General features: G+C 43.0%; 1 pseudogene; it reads right to left on the bottom strand.

Moving 5' to 3' along the window:
* Nucleotides 1–4,904: 4,904 nt before the first annotated feature.
* Nucleotides 4,905–5,021, bottom strand: LOC124790412 (annotated as a pseudogene).
* Nucleotides 5,022–5,471: the final 450 nt, after the last annotated feature.

The raw sequence follows: 5,471 nt of genomic DNA, 5'->3' as shown, positions 1-5,471 counted from the left end.
ACAGATCAGTATTGAAGGATATGACAGGAAAGATCAATCGAACCAAAAAGTCATGTAAACTTGGGCTATAAGATGTCCACGATAAGAGTTTTGAGCACTTCTTCGTCTTCCATACAGTGAATCAAATCTCTCCTACTGAAATTTTTTTGCTTTCCATATTTTGGGAGGAAGTAGTATAAACCAAAACAAGAAGAAATACCTACTGAATACGAACTCTAAAGTATATACTTTGAGAGCCACGAACATTTCTTTTAAGTGGAAGAGATGAGTTTTACAGTAGCGAAGATGAACGAGTGCTCGGAGCCTGCAGTAGAAGACATTTGCTTCACATTGTCAAAGAATGGGCTTGTTCATAGTTCCTAACTATGAATTTAAGAGCCCATGTTTCCTAGACTTTTTTGCTTCGAATAATCGATACAGTTATGTCACTGAACACTGATCATTCCTCTTGGGACGTCCTATATTCGAAAAGACGCTCTACTACTAATATGTTGTATTAGGACTGTCTAATAACTTGGACAGAAATCTGTCTTACTTTAATACATGTTACGGCCCCCTATGTATTGCTGTAGGCTTTGAAAATTCGCTGATTATCACAAATTTGGTTAAGAGCAGTCAGATCCTGTTGTCAGTTCGTTCATGACTCAAATCTTATAAAAAGGGGAATACTTTAAGGGAATTAATAACGGAATCGTAACTTAACATGTACTCTTAAGATGCATCAAACCCCATAGAAAGGAAGAATTTCAGTCTGCGTGGGTTACTCAGAGAATAACATTCAGTTCACAGTCACTTAAACTGATCATTAGCTCAGTTCACAGTCACTTAAACTGATCATTAGCGCTTTTTTACCTAACTCAACTCATGTAACCGTATAAAACTCATATCTAGAGTTGCCTTCCACCAATACTGAGGTTTGGTAGTTTCGGTACAGAACATAAACGAGGTAGTAAATGGTAGAATTACTGGTAGTATTGGTAGCAGTGACAGGGAAAAAACGTAATTGAATGAGTGAGAGAGAAACTGGAAGCCGACAACTTCTCTTTGTTTATCTGTTTGTTTCGCACAAAATGAGGACTACATATCGTTCAGTGTTAGCCGATTGAGTATTTAGTATCATTACGAAATAGAAATTATATTTTATAAGTAATAGAAGTTAGCTGATCCACTAACTTCTGCGATTTATGTAAACAAAGCAATGACTTTTGATGCAAGTACAGTTTACATGCACAACCATAAAAGAAGCTATATGATTATTGTTGTTATTTTTTACTTAATAGAACGTTCTTCGTCGTGATCAAACACAAGATTTTCCTGTTATTACCGAGACTAGCGAAAGTTGTTTATGAATAAAGGAAAAATTTATGTAAGCTCAGTGAAGTATTGAAGCGATGTTTGGCATGTATTTCTTTTACAATGTTTTTTTTTATTTTTCCTTTTCTTGAGGAACTGCTTTATAGTGCTACATGATATATATATATATATATACTACAACATCCCCCTGCTTCACGTAAGACATTAACAAATTTCAAATAAAACCAGACTGCAACATTAATAATTTCAGTTTTGCTATAAATACTTTTATTCTTAAGTAAAAGACAGGAGGATAACTATGTAGAACTAAAATGATGCGTAAGTTATGTACTCTTTAAATATGCTCACTCAGTTTCTAAATAGTTGACTGCTGTTGGTTTCTAGGCGAACCTAGTAACAGACTGGTCCCATATGCAAACAAAGGGATGTAAATGAGATAATGCTGGGAAGGTATCCAACACGCCTAACATACAGGTAAAGCTGTTACGACCGTAACTAACCAAAGCGGCTAGGAAAACTACCATATTCTACAATTACTTACGATAAACTGCTGTAGGCTACAGCAGCTTCACAACTCTAGCCATGCCTGATTAAGTACAGATGTTCTCTTATGACGACTTAATAAACTCACGTATGTCTTATACATCGAATACCAGACTTTATGCCTGAAAATAAATCCACCTATGATTCGAAATAGATTTCAATTAGTAAAACAAGAAGCGCTAATAGCTGGGTGTAGAAAATAATATTAATGCAAGGGAATAAAGAATTTTTCATCTTTGTAGTAAGACTCTTATTAACGCCAATTATCTCAACATAGAAGTATTAGGAGTATTTAAGATCGTTTACAACCTCTCTCTCGTGCCACATAACCAGCACAATAAACGAAAATTGAGCTCGCACGCCGTGTACGTATTAAAGCTGATACCGCTGATCCTCGGAACCGGGCAGCAATGAATTGTCGCTTAGCACAAAGCAGCGACGATAACGGAATGAATGGCGCGCGGCCGACAGACAAGGGGGACTGGCCAGAGGCCAGCTCTGCGAAATGGTCATAGTCGGGGCGGCGGCGGCGGCGGCGGCGGCGGGGTTGATGTAAAGGGCCGGTGCTTCCACAGCTGGTGCCGTGGCGCTGCGCGGGTTGCCTACCCCCGTCCGTCCGTCCAGCCGCGGGCTCCGCTGCGCCCTCCGGAACCAGGGGTGGCTGCGCCGACGCTGCCTTCACAGGCGCCGCCGATCGTGACGCAGACGTACTGTAGGAGGCACAGTAGTACCGTACGTACGTGACCGCAAGGCGCTTTGCTGGAGCGCTTGTCAGCGATTAGCGGCCCGCGGCTCAGCAGTAAACACCCCGAACTGCTCGCACAACGGCCAAGTAACACGCCACGGTACACATTATCGCCGAAAATGGCTTCTGGGCTCCACCACTGTTCAATAAAGAAAATAATCAACTTCGGTGGATTCTGCGACTACTGCCTGTTTACTCCGTCTTACAGTACCAAACACGGACGTCAGCAGAAATTTATCTAAGTGGGGGAAGATTTGAAAATTGTCATTTACGATACAACTAATCCAGTGAGTCTGAGAACGTGTACCACAGAACTAAGTTTGAAAGTAAGGGTACCAAACATACACTGATGTACAAAAGTCATGGGATAGGGATATGCACATATGCAGTTGGTGGTAGCATCGCGTTCACAAGCTACAAAAGGGCAGCGCATTGGCGGAATAGTCGTTTGTGCTCAGGTTGTTCATGCGAAAAGATTCCCGACGTGAGTACAGCCGTGCGACGTGAGTTAACAGGCTGTGAACGCTAAACGGTACTTAGAGTTAGATGCATGTTTCGGAAATCGTTTGTGAATTGAATAACAGTGTCAATAGTGTGCCGAGGATACCAGATTTCAGGCGCTACCACTCACAACAGAAATGCGGATGCTTAAGGCCTTCACTTTACGACTGAGAGCAGCGGTGTTTGCGTAGAGTTGTCAGTGCTGACAGACAAGCAAAAATGCATGAAAAAACCGCATAAATCAATGTGGGACGTACGGCGGACGTATTCGTTAGGACAGTGCTGAGAAATTTGGCGTTAATGGGCTGTGGCAGCAGACGACCGACTGGAATCCCTCTGGTAACATGACGTCATCGCCTGCAGCGCCTCTTCTGGCCTTGTAAACGTATCAGCTGGACCCTAGACATCTGGGTAAACATGGCCTGGTCAGAAGAGTCCCTATTTCAATTTCTAGGAGCTTATGGTAGGGTTCGAGTGTGGCCCACGCGCCATGAAGACATGGACCCAAGTCATCAACAAGACACTGTGCAACCTGGTAGTGACTCCATAATAGTGTGAGCTGTGTTTACATGGAGTAAACTGGGTCCTCTCTTCTAGCTGAACAGATCACAGACTGGTAATGGTTATGTTCGGCTACTTGGGGACAGTATGCACCCATTCATCGAGTCAATGTTCCCAAACAATTACGTTCTGTCACTGGGCCACAATTGTTTTGTAAATTTTCAGATTCGGCATGACTGCAGGACTACACCAAAACTACCACCATGCACAGGAAAGGGCATATCTCACTATGAGCAGCCCAAGAATCAAACAAATCCATGTTATATAGTCAGTGTGTAAGATATCATTTTTCCCCAAGATTTCTCCCATAATAGATGAAGAAATGTCGTGACAGTGTCATTTATTCCCAGGTTTAACTATCAACGCGACAAAAGAAGATTGACAGGAGGAGAGAGACGGGGGCAAGAGGAGACGGACAGAGAGCAGGAGAAGGTGGACAAAGAGACAGGGTGGTGGAGGCGGCAGAGAGGGGGAGTGACCACTCTGTTTGTCCATCTTCTTCTTCCTCCTCTCTCTAACCACCTCAGAGAGAGGGGGAAGAAGAAGGTGGACAAAGAGAGTGGCAAGAGATGGTGGATGAGAGAGGGGGAAGTGAGAGATGAATAAAGAGAGGGGGGAGGAGGAATGGACGAACAGAAGTTTGAAATAAATAATTACATCAAATAAGGACATTGTGTTCAAGTGGGTGCCGTACAAGTCGAAAAGTCAAAGTATTTTATTTCATTTTATTTCACCAAAAAACATAAATTACGCAAAGGTTACTTAATGATTGTATACATAAACTATGTTTTTACATTTGCGAAAAAACGTAATCAAAGAAAAAAATTTTTTTCTGTTCAGACATAAGCGAATGTTATACTTTATACAATAAAATTTGGTTTTGTCTTTGCAACCTGGATTCTTGCACCTGTCAAATGATTTCTTGTCACTGACTACTGGAAGACGCCCAACGTTGTCCAAACGAACATTAGCTTCTGGACGAACTTCCGCATTGGCTCGTTTCTAACAACTTGGAGGCGGCACTGGACTCTCATTAGAGGCACTCCGTCTTCAGGCCACGAGTGGCCTACCGGGACCATCCGACCGCCGTGTCATCCTCAGAAGAGGATGCGGATAGGAGGGGCGTGGGGTCAGCACACCGCTCTCCCGGTCGTTATGATGGTATTCTTGACCGAAGCCGCTACTATTCGGTCGAGTAGCTCCTCAATTGGCATTTCGAGGCTGAGTGCACCCCGAAAAATGGCAACAGCGCATGGCAGCTGGATGGTCACCCATCCAAGTGCCGGCCACGCCCAACAGCGCTTAACTTCGGTGATCTCACGGGAACCGGTGTATCCACTGCGGCAAGACCGTAGCCACTCTCATTAGAGGGACGCCCCCTTTTCCTGGAGGTTAGCCTATCTATTTCTGTCAGTACTTTCGTCATACTTGCCCCCTTTCAATTATCGAACAAATGCAAAGATGGCTGATGTAATGTTTAGTGTTACTGGCATTGTAAAACAGTTAAGATCTTTAGACGCCAGGAAGGCATCTGGCCCAGACGGTATCCCCGCAAGATTATATGTTGACTATGCTACAAACATAGCACCATTCTTATCCATCATCTATCAGAAATCATTGGAACAGCTGAAAGTTCCACGGGACTGGAAGAAGATCCAGGTCAAACCAAGCTGTAAAAATGGTAGAAAATCGGATGCACATAATTACCGACCAATTTCATTGGCATCAATTTGTTGTAGAATAATGGAATATATTTTGTGGTCAGACATAATGACCTCTCTAGACTCTGAGAAGCTCATCTGAAGAA

Source organism: Schistocerca piceifrons, chromosome 3, assembly GCF_021461385.2.
Source record: "Schistocerca piceifrons isolate TAMUIC-IGC-003096 chromosome 3, iqSchPice1.1, whole genome shotgun sequence".
In the NCBI taxonomy this organism is placed as follows: domain Eukaryota; kingdom Metazoa; phylum Arthropoda; class Insecta; order Orthoptera; family Acrididae; genus Schistocerca; species Schistocerca piceifrons.
Note: the sequence above shows the minus strand (reverse complement) of the source record. Positions and strands in the feature narration are given on the sequence as shown.